General features: G+C 50.4%; 7 non-coding genes across 7 annotated transcripts; all 7 read left to right on the top strand.

Moving 5' to 3' along the window:
- The first annotated feature begins 2,112 nt into the window (after nucleotides 1-2,112).
- Nucleotides 2,113-2,185, top strand: trnaf-gaa (transfer RNA phenylalanine (anticodon GAA)). Its single transcript has one exon. It is a non-coding gene; the product is annotated as a tRNA-Phe (tRNA).
- Nucleotides 2,186-5,874: 3,689 nt separating this feature from the next.
- Nucleotides 5,875-5,947, top strand: trnaf-gaa (transfer RNA phenylalanine (anticodon GAA)). The gene has a single exon. It is a non-coding gene; the product is annotated as a tRNA-Phe (tRNA).
- A 2,439-nt stretch (nucleotides 5,948-8,386) lies between these two features.
- trnaf-gaa (transfer RNA phenylalanine (anticodon GAA)) lies at nucleotides 8,387-8,459 on the top strand. Its single transcript has one exon. It is a non-coding gene; the product is annotated as a tRNA-Phe (tRNA).
- Nucleotides 8,460-9,648: 1,189 nt separating this feature from the next.
- trnaf-gaa (transfer RNA phenylalanine (anticodon GAA)) lies at nucleotides 9,649-9,721 on the top strand. Its single transcript has one exon. It is a non-coding gene; the product is annotated as a tRNA-Phe (tRNA).
- Nucleotides 9,722-12,172: 2,451 nt separating this feature from the next.
- On the top strand, nucleotides 12,173-12,245 carry trnaf-gaa (transfer RNA phenylalanine (anticodon GAA)). Its single transcript has one exon. It is a non-coding gene; the product is annotated as a tRNA-Phe (tRNA).
- Nucleotides 12,246-19,732: 7,487 nt separating this feature from the next.
- Nucleotides 19,733-19,805, top strand: trnaf-gaa (transfer RNA phenylalanine (anticodon GAA)). Its single transcript has one exon. It is a non-coding gene; the product is annotated as a tRNA-Phe (tRNA).
- Nucleotides 19,806-20,997: 1,192 nt separating this feature from the next.
- Nucleotides 20,998-21,070, top strand: trnaf-gaa (transfer RNA phenylalanine (anticodon GAA)). Its single transcript has one exon. It is a non-coding gene; the product is annotated as a tRNA-Phe (tRNA).
- The last annotated feature ends 3,389 nt before the right edge of the window (nucleotides 21,071-24,459 follow it).

Consider the following 24,459-nt stretch of genomic DNA (forward strand, 5'->3'; position numbering starts at 1 on the left):
TACATGGTGGCCTTTGCACTCTCTCTATCAAACACTCCCTCGCTCATAAGCTTGCTGACGGCCAACTGTTCCAGCTTGCAAAAACTGGTGATCCCTGATCGCAATGGAAAGGTTGCAGGAGAGATGCTGACATGCGCATGGCCGCCTGACTTTAGGTTGATTTGAGCGTTCCAGAGGTGCGCCTCAGGAAATCGCTTTGGACTGTCCTTGTTTTCGACACAAGCGGTCACTTCAGAAATGATCGTGCAGAATGACGATGGAAAAGTATTCACAAACAGACTCGGTCGGGTAAACAGTCAGTGACTTGCATGCCGCTTTGGAGATGGTTGCAGAGAACTTGGGAATCCTCAAGCCTGCAGAGTAATAACTGAAGGTTTTAACAGTGGACGGACTGAAGCCGGAGCAGAGGCGATTTGTTCAAATTGTTCCGGTGCATCGGGTTGCTTGCAAAGCAGCTTAGACTGATACTGACCATTTGCAGACGGATGGCATCACGTGCAGCATTTCGAGAGGTAGAGGAGAGATGGGGTGAAGCTGGCGAGACATGTTGACGGTGAACGGAGCACGACGTGGAACTTGTCGAGGACTGGAGGGACCAGTTCCTCGTTGTGCATTTGACGAGCGAGTTGACCAGAGCCAAGCAGTCAACTTCAGAAATGATTGTGCAGAATGAACGACAGTGTAGATATAGACGGTATAAAGAGGCAGCGGCCGAAGCGAACTGTCCGCCGAGAAAACAGGGTGGGAAATTTTGCCGGAAGAAGTTGATGTTGTGAGGAGATTTGGAACAAATACGCTGGGCAAATCCCAAGTGAATGTGGTCGCGAGCAAAGTGCCTGAGCGCGCTGAGCTGGCAGCAGCTGCCGAAATAGCTCAGTTGGGAGAGCGTTAGACTGAAGATCTAAAGGTCCCGGGTTTCGGCAAGTGCAGGACTGCTTGCGCGCTCCCTCCTTTGTTTAGCTGTGATGGAGGCGAGTGAGTAAATGTGAAGCTCTGCACCTTTCCTTGCTGGCGCAAGGGTGGTTTGGATTGCTTCTCACCCTCCTTCTGCATGGTGCTCCTGCAGCGATGCTGTGCCTTTTGCTTCCAGTCTCATGGCACATTTCTTCTCATTGGCTCCGTAACGAGCATTCCAAAACAGTCAAATAATCAAATGGACAAACCCTCAATCCTGCACCAATTCAAATTCTCCTACTGTTCATTGACCAACATCTGCGAACGCACAAAACAGTCTTTGAGTCAGCAACGCGTACATGGTGGCCTTTGCACTCTCTCTATCAAACACTCCCTCGCTCATAAGCTTGTTGACGGCCAGCTGTTCCAGCTTGCAAAAACTGGTGATCCCTGATCGCAATGGAAAGGTTGCAGGAGAGATGCTGACATGCGCATGGCCGCCTGACTTTAGGTTGATTTGAGCGTTCCAGAGGTGCGCCTCAGGAAATCGCTTTGGACTGTCCTTGTTTTCGACACAAGCGGTCACTTCAGAAATGATCGTGCAGAATGACGATGGAAAAGTATTCACAAACAGACTCGGTCGGGTAAACAGTCAGTGACTTGCATGCCGCTTTGGAGATGGTTGCAGAGAACTTGGGAATCCTCAAGCCTGCAGAGTAATAACTGAAGGTTTTAACAGTGGACGGACTGAAGCCGGAGCAGAGGCGATTTGTTCAAATTGTTCCGGTGCATCGGGTTGCTTGCAAAGCAGCTTAGACTGATACTGACCATTTGCAGACGGATGGCATCACGTGCAGCATTTCGAGAGGTAGAGGAGAGATGGGGTGAAGCTGGCGAGACATGTTGACGGTGAACGGAGCACGACGTGGAACTTGTCGAGGACTGGAGGGACCAGTTCCTCGTTGTGCATTTGACGAGCGAGTTGACCAGAGCCAAGCAGTCAACTTCAGAAATGATTGTGCAGAATGAACGACAGTGTAGATATAGACGGTATAAAGAGGCAGCGGCCGAAGCGAACTGTCCGCCGAGAAAACAGGGTGGGAAATTTTGCCGGAAGAAGTTGATGTTGTGAGGAGATTTGGAACAAATACGCTGGGCAAATCCCAAGTGAATGTGGCCGCGAGCAAAGTGCCTGAGCGCGCTGAGATGGCAGCAGCTGCCGAAATAGCTCAGTTGGGAGAGCGTTAGACTGAAGATCTAAAGGTCCCTGGTTCAATCCCGGGTTTCGGCAAGTGCAGGACTGCTTGCGCGCTCCCTCCTTTGTTTAGCTGTGATGGAGGCGAGTGAGTAAATGTGAAGCTCTGCACCTTTTCTTGCTGGCGCAAGGGTGGTTTGGATTGCTTCTCACCCTCCTTCTGCATGGTGCTCCTGCAGCGATGCTGTGCCTTTTGCTTCCAGTCTCATGGCACATTTCTTCTCATTGGCTCCGTAACGAGCATTCCAAAACAGTCAAATAATCAAATGGACAAACCCTCAATCCTGCACCAATTCAAATTCTCCTACTGTTCATTGACCAACATCTGCGAACGCACAAAACAGTCTTTGAGTCAGCAACGCGTACATGGTGGCCTTTGCACTCTCTCTATCAAACACTCCCTCGCTCATAAGCTTGCTGACGGCCAGCTGTTCCAGCTTGCAAAAACTGGTGATCCCTGATCGCAATGGAAAGGTTGCAGGAGAGATGCTGACATGCGCATGGCCGCCTGACTTTAGGTTGATTTGAGCGTTCCAGAGGTGCGCCTCAGGAAATCGCTTTGGACTGTCCTTGTTTTCGACACAAGCGGTCACTTCAGAAATGATCGTGCAGAATGACGATGGAAAAGTATTCACAAACAGACTCGGTCGGGTAAACAGTCAGTGACTTGCATGCCGCTTTGGAGATGGTTGCAGAGAACGTGGGAATCCTCAAGCCTGCAGAGTAATAACTGAAGGTTTTAACAGTGGACGGACTGAAGCCGGAGCAGAGGCGATTTGTTCAAATTGTTCCGGTGCATCGGGTTGCTTGCAAAGCAGCTTAGACTGATACTGACCATTTGCAGACGGATGGCATCACGTGCAGCATTTCGAGAGGTAGAGGAGAGATGGGGTGAAGCTGGCGAGACATGTTGACGGTGAACGGAGCACGACGTGGAACTTGTCGAGGACTGGAGGGACCAGTTCCTCGTTGTGCATTTGACGAGCGAGTTGACCAGAGCCAAGCAGTCAACTTCAGAAATGATTGTGCAGAATGAACGACAGTGTAGATATAGACGGTATAAAGAGGCAGCGGCCGAAGCGAACTGTCCGCCGAGAAAACAGGGTGGGAAATTTTGCCGGAAGAAGTTGATGTTGTGAGGAGATTTGGAACAAATACGCTGGGCAAATCCCAAGTGAATGTGGTCGCGAGCAAAGTGCCTGAGCGCGCTGAGCTGGCAGCAGCTGCCGAAATAGCTCAGTTGGGAGAGCGTTAGACTGAAGATCTAAAGGTCCCGGGTTTCGGCAAGTGCAGGACTGCTTGCGCGCTCCCTCCTTTGTTTAGCTGTGATGGAGGCGAGTGAATAAATGTGAAGCTCTGCACCTTTCCTTGCTGGCGAAAGGGTGGTTTGGATTGCTTCTCACCCTCCTTCTGCATGGTGCTCCTGCAGCGATGCTGTGCCTTTTGCTTCCAGTCTCATGGCACATTTCTTCTCATTGGCTCCGTAACGAGCATTCCAAAACAGTCAAATAATCAAATGGACAAACCCTCAATCCTGCACCAATTCAAATTCTCCTACTGTTCATTGACCAACATCTGCGAACGCACAAAACAGTCTTTGAGTCAGCAACGCGTACATGGTGGCCGTTGCACTCTCTCTATCAAACACTCCCTCGCTCATAAGCTTGCTGACGGCCAGCTGTTCCAGCTTGCAAAAACTGGTGATCCCTGATCGCAATGGAAAGGTTGCAGGAGAGATGCTGACATGCGCATGGCCGCCTGACTTTAGGTTGATTTGAGCGTTCCAGAGGTGCGCCTCAGGAAATCGCTTTGGACTGTCCTTGTTTTCGACACAAGCGGTCACTTCAGAAATGATCGTGCAGAATGACGATGGAAAAGTATTCACAAACAGACTCGGTCGGGTAAACAGTCAGTGACTTGCATGCCGCTTTGGAGATGGTTGCAGAGAACGTGGGAATCCTCAAGCCTGCAGAGTAATAACTGAAGGTTTTAACAGTGGACGGACTGAAGCCGGAGCAGAGGCGATTTGTTCAAATTGTTCCGGTGCATCGGGTTGCTTGCAAAGCAGCTTAGACTGATACTGACCATTTGCAGACGGATGGCATCACGTGCAGCATTTCGAGAGGTAGAGGAGAGATGGGGTGAAGCTGGCGAGACATGTTGACGGTGAACGGAGCACGACGTGGAACTTGTCGAGGACTGGAGGGACCAGTTCCTCGTTGTGCATTTGACGAGCGAGTTGACCAGAGCCAAGCAGTCAACTTCAGAAATGATTGTGCAGAATGAACGACAGTGTAGATATAGACGGTATAAAGAGGCAGCGGCCGAAGCGAACTGTCCGCCGAGAAAACAGGGTGGGAAATTTTGCCGGAAGAAGTTGATGTTGTGAGGAGATTTGGAACAAATACGCTGGGCAAATCCCAAGTGAATGTGGTCGCGAGCAAAGTGCCTGAGCGCGCTGAGCTGGCAGCAGCTGCCGAAATAGCTCAGTTGGGAGAGCGTTAGACTGAAGATCTAAAGGTCCCGGGTTTCGGCAAGTGCAGGACTGCTTGCGCGCTCCCTCCTTTGTTTAGCTGTGATGGAGGCGAGTGAGTAAATGTGAAGCTCTGCACCTTTCCTTGCTGGCGCAAGGGTGGTTTGGATTGCTTCTCACCCTCCTTCTGCATGGTGCTCCTGCAGCGATGCTGTGCCTTTTGCTTCCAGTCTCATGGCACATTTCTTCTCATTGGCTCCGTAACGAGCATTCCAAAACAGTCAAATAATCAAATGGACAAACCCTCAATCCTGCACCAATTCAAATTCTCCTACTGTTCATTGACTAACATCTGCGAACGCACAAAACAGTCTTTGAGTCAGCAACGCGTACATGGTGGCCTTTGCACTCTCTCTATCAAACACTCCCTCGCTCATAAGCTTGCTGACGGCCAGCTGTTCCAGCTTGCAAAAACTGGTGATCCCTGATCGCAATGGAAAGGTTGCAGGAGAGATGCTGACATGCGCATGGCCGCCTGACTTTAGGTTGATTTGAGCGTTCCAGAGGTGCGCCTCAGGAAATCGCTTTGGACTGTCCTTGTTTTCGACACAAGCGGTCACTTCAGAAATGATCGTGCAGAATGACGATGGAAAAGTATTCACAAACAGACTCGGTCGGGTAAACAGTCAGTGACTTGCATGCCGCTTTGGAGATGGTTGCAGAGAACTTGGGAATCCTCAAGCCTGCAGAGTAATAACTGAAGGTTTTAACAGTGGACGGACTGAAGCCGGAGCAGAGGCGATTTGTTCAAATTGTTCCGGTGCATCGGGTTGCTTGCAAAGCAGCTTAGACTGATACTGACCATTTGCAGACGGATGGCATCACGTGCAGCATTTCGAGAGGTAGAGGAGAGATGGGGTGAAGCTGGCGAGACATGTTGACGGTGAACGGAGCACGACGTGGAACTTGTCGAGGACTGGAGGGACCAGTTCCTCGTTGTGCATTTGACGAGCGAGTTGACCAGAGCCAAGCAGTCAATTTCAGAAATGATTGTGCAGAATGAACGACAGTGTAGATATAGACGGTATAAAGAGGCAGCGGCCGAAGCGAACTGTCCGCCGAGAAAACAGGGTGGGAAATTTTGCCGGAAGAAGTTGATGTTGTGAGGAGATTTGGAACAAATACGCTGGGCAAATCCCAAGTGAATGTGGCCGCGAGCAAAGTGCCTGAGCGCGCTGAGCTGGCAGCAGCTGCCGAAATAGCTCAGTTGGGAGAGCGTTAGACTGAAGATCTAAAGGTCCCTGGTTCAATCCCGGGTTTCGGCAAGTGCAGGACTGCTTGCGCGCTCCCTCCTTTGTTTAGCTGTGATGGAGGCGAGTGAGTAAATGTGAAGCTCTGCACCTTTTCTTGCTGGCGCAAGGGTGGTTTGGATTGCTTCTCACCCTCCTTCTGCATGGTGCTCCTGCAGCGATGCTGTGCCTTTTGCTTCCAGTCTCATGGCACATTTCTTCTCATTGGCTCCGTAACGAGCATTCCAAAACAGTCAAATAATCAAATGGACAAACCCTCAATCCTGCACCAATTCAAATTCTCCTACTGTTCATTGACCAACATCTGCGAACGCACAAAACAGTCTTTGAGTCAGCAACGCGTACATGGTGGCCTTTGCACTCTCTCTATCAAACACTCCCTCGCTCATAAGCTTGCTGACGGCCAACTGTTCCAGCTTGCAAAAACTGGTGATCCCTGATCGCAATGGAAAGGTTGCAGGAGAGATGCTGACATGCGCATGGCCGCCTGACTTTAGGTTGATTTGAGCGTTCCAGAGGTGCGCCTCAGGAAATCGCTTTGGACTGTCCTTGTTTTCGACACAAGCGGTCACTTCAGAAATGATCGTGCAGAATGACGATGGAAAAGTATTCACAAACAGACTCGGTCGGGTAAACAGTCAGTGACTTGCATGCCGCTTTGGAGATGGTTGCAGAGAACTTGGGAATCCTCAAGCCTGCAGAGTAATAACTGAAGGTTTTAACAGTGGACGGACTGAAGCCGGAGCAGAGGCGATTTGTTCAAATTGTTCCGGTGCATCGGGTTGCTTGCAAAGCAGCTTAGACTGATACTGACCATTTGCAGACGGATGGCATCACGTGCAGCATTTCGAGAGGTAGAGGAGAGATGGGGTGAAGCTGGCGAGACATGTTGACGGTGAACGGAGCACGACGTGGAACTTGTCGAGGACTGGAGGGACCAGTTCCTCGTTGTGCATTTGACGAGCGAGTTGACCAGAGCCAAGCAGTCAACTTCAGAAATGATTGTGCAGAATGAACGACAGTGTAGATATAGACGGTATAAAGAGGCAGCGGCCGAAGCGAACTGTCCGCCGAGAAAACAGGGTGGGAAATTTTGCCGGAAGAAGTTGATGTTGTGAGGAGATTTGGAACAAATACGCTGGGCAAATCCCAAGTGAATGTGGTCGCGAGCAAAGTGCCTGAGCGCGCTGAGCTGGCAGCAGCTGCCGAAATAGCTCAGTTGGGAGAGCGTTAGACTGAAGATCTAAAGGTCCCGGGTTTCGGCAAGTGCAGGACTGCTTGCGCGCTCCCTCCTTTGTTTAGCTGTGATGGAGGCGAGTGAGTAAATGTGAAGCTCTGCACCTTTCCTTGCTGGCGCAAGGGTGGTTTGGATTGCTTCTCACCCTCCTTCTGCATGGTGCTCCTGCAGCGATGCTGTGCCTTTTGCTTCCAGTCTCATGGCACATTTCTTCTCATTGGCTCCGTAACGAGCATTCCAAAACAGTCAAATAATCAAATGGACAAACCCTCAATCCTGCACCAATTCAAATTCTCCTACTGTTCATTGACTAACATCTGCGAACGCACAAAACAGTCTTTGAGTCAGCAACGCGTACATGGTGGCCTTTGCACTCTCTCTATCAAACACTCCCTCGCTCATAAGCTTGCTGACGGCCAGCTGTTCCAGCTTGCAAAAACTGGTGATCCCTGATCGCAATGGAAAGGTTGCAGGAGAGATGCTGACATGCGCATGGCCGCCTGACTTTAGGTTGATTTGAGCGTTCCAGAGGTGCGCCTCAGGAAATCGCTTTGGACTGTCCTTGTTTTCGACACAAGCGGTCACTTCAGAAATGATCGTGCAGAATGACGATGGAAAAGTATTCACAAACAGACTCGGTCGGGTAAACAGTCAGTGACTTGCATGCCGCTTTGGAGATGGTTGCAGAGAACTTGGGAATCCTCAAGCCTGCAGAGTAATAACTGAAGGTTTTAACAGTGGACGGACTGAAGCCGGAGCAGAGGCGATTTGTTCAAATTGTTCCGGTGCATCGGGTTGCTTGCAAAGCAGCTTAGACTGATACTGACCATTTGCAGACGGATGGCATCACGTGCAGCATTTCGAGAGGTAGAGGAGAGATGGGGTGAAGCTGGCGAGACATGTTGACGGTGAACGGAGCACGACGTGGAACTTGTCGAGGACTGGAGGGACCAGTTCCTCGTTGTGCATTTGACGAGCGAGTTGACCAGAGCCAAGCAGTCAACTTCAGAAATGATTGTGCAGAATGAACGACAGTGTAGATATAGACGGTATAAAGAGGCAGCGGCCGAAGCGAACTGTCCGCCGAGAAAACAGGGTGGGAAATTTTGCCGGAAGAAGTTGATGTTGTGAGGAGATTTGGAACAAATACGCTGGGCAAATCCCAAGTGAATGTGGCTGCGAGCAAAGTGCCTGAGCGCGCTGAGCTGGCAGCAGCTGCCGAAATAGCTCAGTTGGGAGAGCGTTAGACTGAAGATCTAAAGGTCCCTGGTTCAATCCCGGGTTTCGGCAAGTGCAGGACTGCTTGCGCGCTCCCTCCTTTGTTTAGCTGTGATGGAGGCGAGTGAGTAAATGTGAAGCTCTGCACCTTTTCTTGCTGGCGCAAGGGTGGTTTGGATTGCTTCTCACCCTCCTTCTGCATGGTGCTCCTGCAGCGATGCTGTGCCTTTTGCTTCCAGTCTCATGGCACATTTCTTCTCATTGGCTCCGTAACGAGCATTCCAAAACAGTCAAATAATCAAATGGACAAACCCTCAATCCTGCACCAATTCAAATTCTCCTACTGTTCATTGACCAACATCTGCGAACGCACAAAACAGTCTTTGAGTCAGCAACGCGTACATGGTGGCCTTTGCACTCTCTCTATCAAACACTCCCTCGCTCATAAGCTTGCTGACGGCCAGCTGTTCCAGCTTGCAAAAACTGGTGATCCCTGATCGCAATGGAAAGGTTGCAGGAGAGATGCTGACATGCGCATGGCCGCCTGACTTTAGGTTGATTTGAGCGTTCCAGAGGTGCGCCTCAGGAAATCGCTTTGGACTGTCCTTGTTTTCGACACAAGCGGTCACTTCAGAAATGATCGTGCAGAATGACGATGGAAAAGTATTCACAAACAGACTCGGTCGGGTAAACAGTCAGTGACTTGCATGCCGCTTTGGAGATGGTTGCAGAGAACTTGGGAATCCTCAAGCCTTCAGAGTAATAACTGAAGGTTTTAACAGTGGACGGACTGAAGCCGGAGCAGAGGCGATTTGTTCAAATTGTTCCGGTGCATCGGGTTGCTTGCAAAGCAGCTTAGACTGATACTGACCATTTGCAGATGGATGGCATCACGTGCAGCATTTCGAGAGGTAGAGGAGAGATGGGGTGAAGCTGGCGAGACATGTTGACGGTGAACGGAGCACGACGTGGAACTTGTCGAGGACTGGAGGGACCAGTTCCTCGTTGTGCATTTGACGAGCGAGTTGACCAGAGCCAAGCAGTCAATTTCAGAAATGATTGTGCAGAATGAACGACAGTGTAGATATAGACGGTATAAAGAGGCAGCGGCCGAAGCGAACTGTCCGCCGAGAAAACAGGGTGGGAAATTTTGCCGGAAGAAGTTGATGTTGTGAGGAGATTTGGAACAAATACGCTGGGCAAATCCCAAGTGAATGTGGCCGCGAGCAAAGTGCCTGAGCGCGCTGAGCTGGCAGCAGCTGCCGAAATAGCTCAGTTGGGAGAGCGTTAGACTGAAGATCTAAAGGTCCCTGGTTCAATCCCGGGTTTCGGCAAGTGCAGGACTGCTTGCGCGCTCCCTCCTTTGTTTAGCTGTGATGGAGGCGAGTGAGTAAATGTGAAGCTCTGCACCTTTTCTTGCTGGCGCAAGGGTGGTTTGGATTGCTTCTCACCCTCCTTCTGCATGGTGCTCCTGCAGCGATGCTGTGCCTTTTGCTTCCAGTCTCATGGCACATTTCTTCTCATTGGCTCCGTAACGAGCATTCCAAAACAGTCAAATAATCAAATGGACAAACCCTCAATCCTGCACCAATTCAAATTCTCCTACTGTTCATTGACCAACATCTGCGAACGCACAAAACAGTCTTTGAGTCAGCAACGCGTACATGGTGGCCTTTGCACTCTCTCTATCAAACACTCCCTCGCTCATAAGCTTGCTGACGGCCAGCTGTTCCAGCTTGCAAAAACTGGTGATCCCTGATCGCAATGGAAAGGTTGCAGGAGAGATGCTGACATGCGCATGGCCGCCTGACTTTAGGTTGATTTGAGTGTTCCAGAGGTGCGCCTCAGGAAATCGCTTTGGACTGTCCTTGTTTTCGACACAAGCGGTCACTTCAGAAATGATCGTGCAGAATGACGATGGAAAAGTATTCACAAACAGACTCGGTCGGGTAAACAGTCAGTGACTTGCATGCCGCTTTGGAGATGGTTGCAGAGAACTTGGGAATCCTCAAGCCTTCAGAGTAATAACTGAAGGTTTTAACAGTGGACGGACTGAAGCCGGAGCAGAGGCGATTTGTTCAAATTGTTCCGGTGCATCGGGTTGCTTGCAAAGCAGCTTAGACTGATACTGACCATTTGCAGACGGATGGCATCACGTGCAGCATTTCGAGAGGTAGAGGAGAGATGGGGTGAAGCTGGCGAGACATGTTGACGGTGAACGGAGCACGACGTGGAACTTGTCGAGGACTGGAGGGACCAGTTCCTCGTTGTGCATTTGACGAGCGAGTTGACCAGAGCCAAGCAGTCAACTTCAGAAATGATTGTGCAGAATGAACGACAGTGTAGATATAGACGGTATAAAGAGGCAGCGGCCGAAGCGAACTGTCCGCCGAGAAAACAGGGTGGGAAATTTTGCCGGAAGAAGTTGATGTTGTGAGGAGATTTGGAACAAATACGCTGGGCAAATCCCAAGTGAATGTGGTCGCGAGCAAAGTGCCTGAGCGCGCTGAGCTGGCAGCAGCTGCCGAAATAGCTCAGTTGGGAGAGCGTTAGACTGAAGATCTAAAGGTCCCTGGTTCAATCCTGGGTTTCGGCAAGTGCAGGACTGCTTGCGCGCTCCCTCCTTTGTTTAGCTGTGATGGAGGCGAGTGAATAAATGTGAAGCTCTGCACCTTTCCTTGCTGGCGAAAGGGTGGTTTGGATTGCTTCTCACCCTCCTTCTGCATGGTGCTCCTGCAGCGATGCTGTGCCTTTTGCTTCCAGTCTCATGGCACATTTCTTCTCATTGGCTCCGTAACGAGCATTCCAAAACAGTCAAATAATCAAATGGACAAACCCTCAATCCTACACCAAATCAAATTCTCCTCCTGTTCATTGACCAACATCTGCGAACGCACAAAACAGTCTTTGAGTCAGCAACGCGTACATGGTGGCCTTTGCACTCTCTCTATCAAACACTCCCTCGCTCATAAGCTTGCTGACGGCCAGCTGTTCCAGCTTGCAAAAACTGGTGATCCCTGATCGCAATGGAAAGGTTGCAGGAGAGATGCTGACATGCGCATGGCCGCCTGACTTTAGGTTGATTTGAGCGTTCCAGAGGTGCGCCTCAGGAAATCGCTTTGGACTGTCCTTGTTTTCGACACAAGCGGTCACTTCAGAAATGATCGTGCAGAATGACGATGGAAAAGTATTCACAAACAGACTCGGTCGGGTAAACAGTCAGTGACTTGCATGCCGCTTTGGAGATGGTTGCAGAGAACTTGGGAATCCTCAAGCCTGCAGAGTAATAACTGAAGGTTTTAACAGTGGACGGACTGAAGCCGGAGCAGAGGCGATTTGTTCAAATTGTTCCGGTGCATCGGGTTGCTTGCAAAGCAGCTTAGACTGATACTGACCATTTGCAGACGGATGGCATCACGTGCAGCATTTCGAGAGGTAGAGGAGAGATGGGGTGAAGCTGGCGAGACATGTTGACGGTGAACGGAGCACGACGTGGAACTTGTCGAGGACTGGAGGGACCAGTTCCTCGTTGTGCATTTGACGAGCGAGTTGACCAGAGCCAAGCAGTCAACTTCAGAAATGATTGTGCAGAATGAACGACAGTGTAGATATAGACGGTATAAAGAGGCAGCGGCCGAAGCGAACTGTCCGCCGAGAAAACAGGGTGGGAAATTTTGCCGGAAGAAGTTGATGTTGTGAGGAGATTTGGAACAAATACGCTGGGCAAATCCCAAGTGAATGTGGCCGCGAGCAAAGTGCCTGAGCGCGCTGAACTGGCAGCAGCTGCCGAAATAGCTCAGTTGGGAGAGCGTTAGACTGAAGATCTAAAGGTCCCTGGTTCAATCCCGGGTTTCGGCAAGTGCAGGACTGCTTGCGCGCTCCCTCCTTTGTTTAGCTGTGATGGAGGCGAGTGAGTAAATGTGAAGCTCTGCACCTTTCCTTGCTGGCGCAAGGGTGGTTTGGATTGCTTCTCACCCTCCTTCTGCATGGTGCTCCTGCAGCGATGCTGTGCCTTTTGCTTCCAGTCTCATGGCACATTTCTTCTCATTGGCTCCGTAACGAGCATTCCAAAACAGTCAAATAATCAAATGGACAAACCCTCAATCCTGCACCAATTCAAATTCTCCTACTGTTCATTGACCAACATCTGCGAACGCACAAAACAGTCTTTGAGTCAGCAACGCGTACATGGTGGCCTTTGCACTCTCTCTATCAAACACTCCCTCGCTCATAAGCTTGCTGACGGCCAGCTGTTCCAGCTTGCAAAAACTGGTGATCCCTGATCGCAATGGAAAGGTTGCAGGAGAGATGCTGACATGCGCATGGCCGCCTGACTTTAGGTTGATTTGAGCGTTCCAGAGGTGCGCCTCAGGAAATCGCTTTGGACTGTCCTTGTTTTCGACACAAGCGGTCACTTCAGAAATGATCGTGCAGAATGACGATGGAAAAGTATTCACAAACAGACTCGGTCGGGTAAACAGTCAGTGACTTGCATGCCGCTTTGGAGATGGTTGCAGAGAACTTGGGAATCCTCAAGCCTGCAGAGTAATAACTGAAGGTTTTAACAGTGGACGGACTGAAGCCGGAGCAGAGGCGATTTGTTCAAATTGTTCCGGTGCATCGGGTTGCTTGCAAAGCAGCTTAGACTGATACTGACCATTTGCAGACGGATGGCATCACGTGCAGCATTTCGAGAGGTAGAGGAGAGATGGGGTGAAGCTGGCGAGACATGTTGACGGTGAACGGAGCACGACGTGGAACTTGTCGAGGACTGGAGGGACCAGTTCCTCGTTGTGCATTTGACGAGCGAGTTGACCAGAGCCAAGCAGTCAACTTCAGAAATGATTGTGCAGAATGAACGACAGTGTAGATATAGACGGTATAAAGAGGCAGCGGCCGAAGCGAACTGTCCGCCGAGAAAACAGGGTGGGAAATTTTGCCGGAAGAAGTTGATGTTGTGAGGAGATTTGGAACAAATACGCTGGGCAAATCCCAAGTGAATGTGGTCGCGAGCAAAGTGCCTGAGCGCGCTGAGCTGGCAGCAGCTGCCGAAATAGCTCAGTTGGGAGAGCGTTAGACTGAAGATCTAAAGGTTCCTGGTTCAATTCCTGGTTTCGGCAAGTGCAGGACTGCTTGCGCGCTCCCTCCTTTGTTTAGCTGTGATGGAGGCGAGTGAGTAAATGTGAAGCTCTGCACCTTTCCTTGCTGGCGCAAGGGTGGTTTGGATTGCTTCTCACCCTCCTTCTGCATGGTGCTCCTGCAGCGATGCTGTGCCTTTTGCTTCCAGTCTCATGGCACATTTCTTCTCATTGGCTCCGTAACGAGCATTCCAAAACAGTCAAATAATCAAATGGACAAACCCTCAATCCTGCACCAATTCAAATTCTCCTACTGTTCATTGACCAACATCTGCGAACGCACAAAACAGTCTTTGAGTCAGCAACGCGTACATGGTGGCCTTTGCACTCTCTCTATCAAACACTCCCTCGCTCATAAGCTTGCTGACGGCCAGCTGTTCCAGCTTGCAAAAACTGGTGATCCCTGATCGCAATGGAAAGGTTGCAGGAGAGATGCTGACATGCGCATGGCCGCCTGACTTTAGGTTGATTTGAGCGTTCCAGAGGTGCGCCTCAGGAAATCGCTTTGGACTGTCCTTGTTTTCGACGCAAGCGGTCACTTCAGAAATGATCGTGCAGAATGACGATGGAAAAGTATTCACAAACAGACTCGGTCGGGTAAATAGTCAGTGACTTGCATGCCGCTTTGGAGATGGTTGCAGAGAACTTGGGAATCCTCAAGCCTGCAGAGTAATAACTGAAGGTTTTAACAGTGGACGGACTGAAGCCGGAGCAGAGGCGATTTGTTCAAATTGTTCCGGTGCATCGGGTTGCTTGCAAAGCAGCTTAGACTGATACTGACCATTTGCAGACGGATGGCATCACGTGCAGCATTTCGAGAGGTAGAGGAGAGATGGGGTGAAGCTGGCGAGACATGTTGACGGTGAACGGAGCACGACGTGGAACTTGTCGAGGACTGGAGGGACCAGTTCCTCGTTGTGCATTTGACGAGCGAGTTGACCAGAGCCAAGCAGTCAATTTCAGAAATGATTGTGCAGAATGAACGACAGTGTAGATATAGACGGTATAAAGAGGCAGCGGCCGAAGCGAACTGTCCGCCGAGAAAACAGGGTGGGAAATTTTGCCGGAAGAAGTTGATGTTGTGAGGAGATTTGGAACAAATACGCTGGGCAAATCCCAAGTGAATGTGGCCGCGAGCAAAGTGCCTGAGCGCGCTGAGCTGGCAGCAGCTGCCGAAATAGCTCAGTTGGGAGAGCGTTAGACTGAAGATCTAAAGGTCCCTGGTTCAATCCCCAGTTTCGGCAAGTGCAGGACTGCTTGCGCGCTCCCTCCTTTGTTTATCTGTGATGGAGGCGAGTGAGTAAATATGAAGCTCTGCACCTTTTCTTGCTGGCGCAAGGGTGGTTTGGATTGCTTCTCACCCTCCTTCTGCATGGTGCTCCTGCAGCGATGCTGTGCCTTTTGCTTCCAGTCTCATGGCACATTTCTTCTCATTGGCTCCGTAACGAGCATTCCAAAACAGTCAAATAATCAAATGGACAAACCCTCAATCCTGCACCAATTCAAATTCTCCTACTGTTCATTGACCAACATCTACGAACGCACAAAACAGTCTTTGAGTCAGCAACGCGTACATGGTGGCCTTTGCACTCTCTCTATCAAACACTCCCTCGCTCATAAGCTTGCTGACGGCCAGCTGTTCCAGCTTGCAAAAACTGGTGATCCCTGATCGCAATGGAAAGGTTGCAGGAGAGATGCTGACATGCGCATGGCCGCCTGACTTTAGGTTGATTTGAGCGTTCCAGAGGTGCGCCTCAGGAAATCGCTTTGGACTGTCCTTGTTTTCGACACAAGCGGCCACTTCAGAAATGATCGTGCAGAATGACGATGGAAAAGTATTCACAAACAGACTCGGTCGGGTAAATAGTCAGTGACTTGCATGCCGCTTTGGAGATGGTTGCAGAGAACTTGGGAATCCTCAAGCCTGCAGAGTAATAACTGAAGGTTTTAACAGTGGACGGACTGAAGCCGGAGCAGAGGCGATTTGTTCAAATTGTTCCGGTGCATCGGGTTGCTTGCAAAGCAGCTTAGACTGATACTGACCATTTGCAGACGGATGGCATCACGTGCAGCATTTCGAGAAGTAGAGGAGAGATGGGGTGAAGCTGGCGAGACATGTTGACGGTGAACGGAGCACGACGTGGAACTTGTCGAGGACTGGAGGGACCAGTTCCTCGTTGTGCATTTGACGAGCGAGTTGACCAGAGCCAAGCAGTCAATTTCAGAAATGATTGTGCAGAATGAACGACAGTGTAGATATAGACGGTATAAAGAGGCAGCGGCCGAAGCGAACTGTCCGCCGAGAAAACAGGGTGGGAAATTTTGCCGGAAGAAGTTGATGTTGTGAGGAGATTTGGAACAAATACGCTGGGCAAATCCCAAGTGAATGTGGCCGCGAGCAAAGTGCCTGAGCGCGCTGAGCTGGCAGCAGCTGCCGAAATAGCTCAGTTGGGAGAGCGTTAGTCTGAAAATCTAAAGGTCCCTGGTTCAAATTCAGGTTTCGACAAGTGCAGGGCTGCTTGCGCGCTCCCTCCTTTGTTTAGCTGTGATGGAGGCGAGTGAGTAAATGTGAAGCTCTGCACCTTTTCTTGCTGGCGAAAGGGTGGTTTGGATTGCTTCTCACCCTCCTTCTGCATGGTGCTCCTGCAGCGATGCTGTGCCTTTTGCTTCCAGTCTCATGGCACATTTCTTCTCATTGGCTCCGTAACGAGCATTCCAAAACAGTCAAATAATCAAATGGAAAAACCCTCAATCCTGCACCAATTCAAATTCTCCTACTGTTCATTGACCAACATCTGCGAACGCACAAAACAGTCTTTGAGTCAGCAACGCGTACATGGTGGCCTTTGCACTCTCTCTATCAAACACTCCCTCGCTCATAAGCTTGCTGACGGCCAGCTGTTCCAGCTTGCAAAAACTGGTGATCCCTGATCGCAATGGAAAGGTTGCAGGAGAGATGCTGACATGCGCATGGCCGCCTGACTTTAGGTTGATTTGAGCGTTCCAGAGGTGCGCCTCAGGAAATCGCTTTGGACTGTCCTTGTTTTCGACACAAGCGGTCACTTCAGAAATGATCGTGCAGAATGACGATGGAAAAGTATTCACAAACAGACTCGGTCGGGTAAACAGTCAGTGACTTGCATGCCGCTTTGGAGATGGTTGCAGAGAACTTGGGAATCCTCAAGCCTTCAGAGTAATAACTGAAGGTTTTAACAGTGGACGGACTGAAGCCGGAGCAGAGGCGATTTGTTCAAATTGTTCCGGTGCATCGGGTTGCTTGCAAAGCAGCTTAGACTGATACTGACCATTTGCAGACGGATGGCATCACGTGCAGCATTTCGAGAGGTAGAGGAGAGATGGGGTGAAGCTGGCGAGACATGTTGACGGTGAACGGAGCACGACGTGGAACTTGTCGAGGACTAGAGGGACCTGTTCCTCGTTGTGCATTTGACGAGCGAGTTGACCAGAGCCAAGCAGTCAACTTCAGAAATGATTGTGCAGAATGAACGACAGTGAAGATATAGACGGTATAAAGAGGCAGCGGCCGAAGCGAACTGTCCGCCGAGAAAACAGGGTGGGAAATTTTGCCGGAAGAAGTTGATGTTGTGAGGAGATTTGGAACAAATACGCTGGGCAAATCCCAAGTGAATGTAGCCGCGAGCAAAGTGCCTGAGCGCGCTGAGCTGGCAGCAGCTGCCGAAATAGCTCAGTTGGGAGAGCGTTAGACTGAAGATCTAAAGGTCCCGGGTTTCGGCAAGTGCAGGACTGCTTGCGCGCTCCCTCCTTTGTTTAGCTGTGATGGAGGCGAGTGAGTAAATGTGAAGCTCTGCACCTTTCCTTGCTGGCGCAAGGGTGGTTTGGATTGCTTCTCACCCTTCTTCTGCATGGTGCTCCTGCAGCGATGCTGTGCCTTTTGCTTCCAGTCTCATGGCACATTTCTTCTCATTGGCTCCGTAACGAGCATTCCAAAACAGTCAAATAATCAAATGGACAAACCCTCAATCCTGCACCAATTCAAATTCTCCTACTGTTCATTGACCAACATCTGCGAACGCACAAAACAGTCTTTGAGTCAGCAACGCGTACATGGTGGCCTTTGCACTCTCTCTATCAAACACTCCCTCGCTCATAAGCTTGCTGACGGCCAGCTGTCCCAGCTTGCAAAAACTGGTGATCCCTGATCGCAATGGAAAGGTTGCAGGAGAGATGCTGACATGCGCATGGCCGCCTGACTTTAGGTTGATTTGAGCGTTCCAGAGGTGCGCCTCAGGAAATCGCTTTGGACTGTCCTTGTTTTCGACACAAGCGGTCACTTCAGAAATGATCGTGCAGAATGACGATGGAAAAGTATTCACAAACAGACTCGGTCGGGTAAACAGTCAGTGACTTGCATGCCGCTTTGGAGATGGTTGCAGAGAACTTGAGAATCCTCAAGCCTGCAGAGTAATAACTGAAGGTTTTAACAGTGGACGGACTGAAGCCGGAGCAGAGGCGATTTGTTCAAATTGTTCCGGTGCATCGGGTTGCTTGCAAAGCAGCTTAGACTGATACTGACCATTTGCAGACGGATGGCATCACGTGCAGCATTTCGAGAGGTAGAGGAGAGATGGGGTGAAGCTGGCGAGACATGTTGACGGTGAACGGAGCACGACGTGGAACTTGTCGAGGACTGGAGGGACCAGTTCCTCGTTGTGCATTTGACGAGCGAGTTGACCAGAGCCAAGCAGTCAACTTCAGAAATGATTGTGCAGAATGAACGACAGTGTAGACATAGACGGTATAAAGAGGCAGCGGCCGAAGCGAACTGTCCGCCGAGAAAACAGGGTGGGAAATTTTGCCGGAAGAAGTTGATGTTGTGAGGAGATTTGGAACAAATACGCTGGGCAAATCCCAAGTGAATGTGGCCGCGAGCAAAGTGCCTGAGCGCGCTGAGCTGGCAGCAGCTGCCGAAATAGCTCAGTTGGGAGAGCGTTAGACTGAAGATCGAAAGGTCCCTGGTTCTGTCCCGGGTTTCGGCAAGTGCAGGACTGCTTGCGCGCTCCCTCCTTTGTTTAGCTGTGATGGAGGCGAGTGAGTAAATGTGAAGCTCTGCACCTTTCCTTGCTGGCGCAAGGGTGGTTTGGATTGCTTCTCACCCTCCTTCTGCATGGTGCTCCTGCAGCGATGCTGTGCCTTTTGCTTCCAGTCTCATGGCACATTTCTTCTCATTGGCTCCGTAACGAGCATTCCAAAACAGTCAAATAATCAAATGGACAAACCCTCAATCCTGCACCAATTCAAATTCTCCTACTGTTCATTGACCAACATCTGCGAACGCACAAAACAGTCTTTGAGTCAGCAACGCGTACATGGTGGCCTTTGCACTCTCTCTATCAAACACTCCCTCGCTCATAAGCTTGCTGACGGCCAGCTGTTCCAGCTTGCAAAAACTGGTGATCCCTGATCGCAATGGAAAGGTTGCAGGAGAGATGCTGACATGCGCATGGCCGCCTGACTTTAGGTTGATTTGAGCGTTCCAGAGGTGCGCCTCAGGAAATCGCTTTGGACTGTCCTTGTTTTCGACACAAGCGGGCACTTCAGAAATGATCGTGCAGAATGACGATGGAAAAGTATTCACAAACAGACTCGGTCGGGTAAACAGTCAGTGACTTGCATGCCGCTTTGGAGATAGTTGCAGAGAACTTGGGAATCCTCAAGCCTTCAGAGTAATAACTGAAGGTTTTAACAGTGGACGGACTGAAGCCGGAGCAGAGGCGATTTGTTCAAATTGTTCTGGTGCATCGGGTTGCTTGCAAAGCAGCTTAGACTGATACTGACCATTTGCAGACGGATGGCATCACGTGCAGCATTTCGAGAGGTAGAGGAGAGATGGGGTGAAGCTGGCGAGACATGTTGACGGTGAACGGAGCACGACGTGGAACTTGTCGAGGACTGGAGGGACCAGTTCCTCGTTGTGCATTTGACGAGCGAGTTGACCAGAGCCAAGCAGTCAACTTCAGAAATGATTGTGCAGAATGAACGACAGTGTAGATATAGACGGTATAAAGAGGCAGCGGCCGAAGCGAACTGTCCGCCGAGAAAACAGGGTGGGAAATTTTGCCGGAAGAAGTTGATGTTGTGAGGAGATTTGGAACAAATACGCTGGGCAAATCTCAAGTGAATGTGGCCGCGAGCAAAGTGCCTGAGCGCGCTGAGCTGACAGCAGCTGCTGAAATAGCTCAGTTGGGAGAGCGTTAGACTGAAGATCTAAAGGTCCCTGGTTCAATCCCGGGTTTCGGCAAGTGCAGGACTGCTTGCGCGCTCCCTCCTTTGTTTAGCTGTGATGGAGGCGAGTGAGTAAATGTGAAGCTCTGCACCTTTCCTTGCTGGCGCAAGGGTGGTTTGGATTGCTTCTCACCCTCCTTCTGCATGGTGCTCCTGCAGCGATGCTGTGCCTTTTGCTTCCAGTCTCATGGCACATTTCTTCTCATTGGCTCCGTAACGAGCATTCCAAAACAGTCAAATAATCAAATGGACAAACCCTCAATCCTGCACCAATTCAAATTCTCCTACTGTTCATTGACCAACATCTGCGAACGCACAAAACAGTCTTTGAGTCAGCAACGCATACATGGTGGCCTTTGCACTCTCTCTATCAAACACTCCCTCGCTCATAAGCTTGCTGACGGCCAGCTGTTCCAGCTTGCAAAAACTGGTGATCCCTGATCGCAATGGAAAGGTTGCAGGAGAGATGCTGACATGCGCATGGCCGCCTGACTTTAGGTTGATTTGAGCGTTCCAGAGGTGCGCCTCAGGAAATCGCTTTGGACTGTCCTTGTTTTCGACACAAGCGGTCACTTCAGAAATGATCGTGCAGAATGACGATGGAAAAGTATTCACAAACAGACTCGGTCGGGTAAACAGTCAGTGACTTGCATGCCGCTTTGGAGATGGTTGCAGAGAACTTGGGAATCCTCAAGCCTTCAGAGTAATAACTGAAGGTTTTAACAGTGGACGGACTGAAGCCGGAGCAGAGGCGATTTGTTCAAATTGTTCCGGTGCATCGGGTTGCTTGCAAAGCAGCTTAGACTGATACTGACCATTTGCAGACGGATGGCATCACGTGCAGCATTTCGAGAGGTAGAGGAGAGATGGGGTGAAGCTGGCGAGACATGTTGACGGTGAACGGAGCACGACGTGGAACTTGTCGAGGACTGGAGGGACCAGTTCCTCGTTGTGCATTTGACGAGCGAGTTGACCAGAGCCAAGCAGTCAACTTCAGAAATGATTGTGCAGAATGAACGACAGTGTAGATATAGACGGTATAAAGAGGCAGCGGCCGAAGCGAACTGTCCGCCGAGAAAACAGGGTGGGAAATTTTGCCGGAAGAAGTTGATGTTGTGAGGAGATTTGGAACAAATACGCTGGGCAAATCCCAAGTGAATGTGGCCGCGAGCAAAGTGCCTGAGCGCGCTGAGCTGGCAGCAGCTGCCGCCGAAATAGCTCAGTTGGGAGAGCGTTAGACTGAAGATCTAAAGGTCCCTGGTTCAATCCCGGGTTTCGGCAAGTGCAGGACTGCTTGCGCGCTCCCTCCTTTGTTTAGCTGTGATGGAGGCGAGTGAGTAAATGTGAAGCTCTGCACCTTTCCTTGCTGGCGCAAGGGTGGTTTGGATTGCTTCTCACCCTCCTTCTGCATGGTGCTCCTGCAGCGATGCTGTGCCTTTTGCTTCCAGTCTCATGGCACATTTCTTCTCATTGGCTCCGTAACGAGCATTCCAAAACAGTCAAATAATCAAATGGACAAACCCTCAATCCTGCACCAATTCAAATTCTCCTACTGTTCATTGACCAACATCTGCGAACGCACAAAACAGTCTTTGAGTCAGCAACGCGTACATGGTGGCCTTTGCACTCTCTCTATCAAACACTCCCTCGCTCATAAGCTTGCTGACGGCCAGCTGTTCCAGCTTGCAAAAACTGGTGATCCCTGATCGCAATGGAAAGGTTGCAGGAGAGATGCTGACATGCGCATGGCCGCCTGACTTTAGGTTGATTTGAGCGTTCCAGAGGTGCGCCTCAGGAAATCGCTTTGGACTGTCCTTGTTTTCGACGCAAGCGGTCACTTCACAAATGATCGTGCAGAATGACGATGGAAAAGTATTCACAAACAGACTCGGTCGGGTAAATAGTCAGTGACTTGCATGCCGCTTTGGAGATGGTTGCAGAGAACTTGGGAATCCTCAAGCCTGCAGAGTAATAACTGAAGGTTTTAACAGTGGACGGACTGAAGCCGGAGCAGAGGCGATTTGTTCAAATTGTTCCGGTGCATCGGGTTGCTTGCAAAGCAGCTTAGACTGATACTGACCATTTGCAGACGGATGGCATCACGTGCAGCATTTCGAGAGGTAGAGGAGAGATGGGGTGAAGCTGGCGAGACATGTTGACGGTGAACGGAGCACGACGTGGAACTTGTCGAGGACTGGAGGGACCAGTTCCTCGTTGTGCATTTGACGAGCGAGTTGACCAGAGCCAAGCAGTCAATTTCAGAAATGATTGTGCAGAATGAACGACAGTGTAGATATAGACGGTATAAAGAGGCAGCGGCCGAAGCGAACTGTCCGCCGAGAAAACAGGGTGGGAAATTTTGCCGGAAGAAGTTGATGTTGTGAGGAGATTTGGAACAAATACGCTGGGCAAATCCCAAGTGAATGTGGCCGCGAGCAAAGTGCCTGAGCGCGCTGAGCTGGCAGCAGCTGCCGAAATAGCTCAGTTGGGAGAGCGTTAGACTGAAGATCTAAAGGTCCCTGGTTCAGTCCCGGGTTTCGGCAAGTGCAGGACTGCTTGCGCGCTCCCTCCTTTGTTTAGCTGTGATGGAGGCGAGTGAGTAAATGTGAAGCTCTGCACCTTTCCTTGCTGGCGCAAGGGTGGTTTGGATTGCTTCTCACCCTCCTTCTGCATGGTGCTCCTGCAGCGATGCTGTGCCTTTTGCTTCCAGTCTCATGGCACATTTCTTCTCATTGGCTCCGTAACGAGCATTCCAAAACAGTCAAATAATCAAATGGACAAACCCTCAATCCTGCACCAATTCAAATTCTCCTACTGTTCATTGACCAACATCTGCGAACGCACAAAACAGTCTTTGAGTCAGCAACGCGTACATGGTGGCCTTTGCACTCTCTCTATCAAACACTCCCTCGCTCATAAGCTTGCTGACGGCCAGCTGTTCCAGCTTGCAAAAACTGGTGATCCCTGATCGCAATGGAAAGGTTGCAGGAGAGATGCTGACATGCGCATGGCCGCCTGACTTTAGGTTGATTTGAGCGTTCCAGAGGTGCGCCTCAGGAAATCGCTTTGGACTGTCCTTGTTTTCGACGCAAGCGGTCACTTCACAAATGATCGTGCAGAATGACGATGGAAAAGTATTCACAAACAGACTCGGTCGGGTAAATAGTCAGTGACTTGCATGCCGCTTTGGAGATGGTTGCAGAGAACTTGGGAATCCTCAAGCCTGCAGAGTAATAACTGAAGGTTTTAACAGTGGACGGACTGAAGCCGGAGCAGAGGCGATTTGTTCAAATTGTTCCGGTGCATCGGGTTGCTTGCAAAGCAGCTTAGACTGATACTGACCATTTGCAGACGGATGGCATCACGTGCAGCATTTCGAGAGGTAGAGGAGAGATGGGGTGAAGCTGGCGAGACATGTTGACGGTGAACGGAGCACGACGTGGAACTTGTCGAGGACTGGAGGGACCAGTTCCTCGTTGTGCGTTTGACGAGCGAGTTGACCAGAGCCAAGCAGTCAACTTCAGAAATGATTGTGCAGAATGAACGACAGTGTAGACATAGACGGTATAAAGAGGCAGCGGCCGAAGCGAACTGTCCGCCGAGAAAACAGGGTGGGAAATTTTGCCGGAAGAAGTTGATGTTGTGAGGAGATTTGGAACAAATACGCTGGGCAAATCCCAAGTGAATGTGGCCGCGAGCAAAGTGCCTGAGCGCGCTGAGCTGGCAGCAGCTGCCGAAATAGCTCAGTTGGGAGAGCGTTAGACTGAAGATCTAAAGGTCCCTGGTTCAGTCCCGGGTTTCGGCAAGTGCAGGACTGCTTGCGCGCTCCCTCCTTTGTTTAGCTGTGATGGAGGCGAGTGAGTAAATGTGAAGCTCTGCACCTTTTCTTGCTGGCGAAAGGGTGGTTTGGATTGCTTCTCACCCTCCTTCTGCATGGTGCTCCTGCAGCGATGCTGTGCCTTTTGCTTCCAGTCTCATGGCACATTTCTTCTCATTGGCTCCGTAACGAGCATTCCAAAACAGTCAAATAATCAAATGGACAAACCCTCAATCCTGCACCAATTCAAATTCTCCTACTGTTCATTGACCAACATCTGCGAACGCACAAAACAGTCTTTGAGTCAGCAACGCGTACATGGTGGCCTTTGCACTCTCTCTATCAAACACTCCCTCGCTCATAAGCTTGCTGACGGCCAGCTGTCCCAGCTTGCAAAAACTGGTGATCCCTGATCGCAATGGAAAGGTTGCAGGAGAGATGCTGACATGCGCATGGCCGCCTGACTTTAGGTTGATTTGAGCGTTCCAGAGGTGCGCCTCAGGAAATCGCTTTGGACTGTCCTTGTTTTCGACACAAGCGGTCACTTCAGAAATGATCGTGCAGAATGACGATGGAAAAGTATTCACAAACAGACTCGGTCGGGTAAACAGTCAGTGACTTGCATGCCGCTTTGGAGATGGTTGCAGAGAACTTGGGAATCCTCAAGCCTTCAGAGTAATAACTGAAGGTTTTAACAGTGGACGGACTGAAGCCGGAGCAGAGGCGATTTGTTCAAATTGTTCCGGTGCATCGGGTTGCTTGCAAAGCAGCTTAGACTGATACTGACCATTTGCAGATGGATGGCATCACGTGCAGCATTTCGAGAGGTAGAGGAGAGATGGGGTGAAGCTGG

Source organism: Chiloscyllium plagiosum, unplaced genomic scaffold (genome assembly GCF_037043375.1).
Source record: "Chiloscyllium plagiosum isolate Xiang-an unplaced genomic scaffold, Cpla_swu_hap1 HiC_scaffold_14, whole genome shotgun sequence".
Lineage (NCBI taxonomy): Eukaryota > Metazoa > Chordata > Chondrichthyes > Orectolobiformes > Hemiscylliidae > Chiloscyllium > Chiloscyllium plagiosum.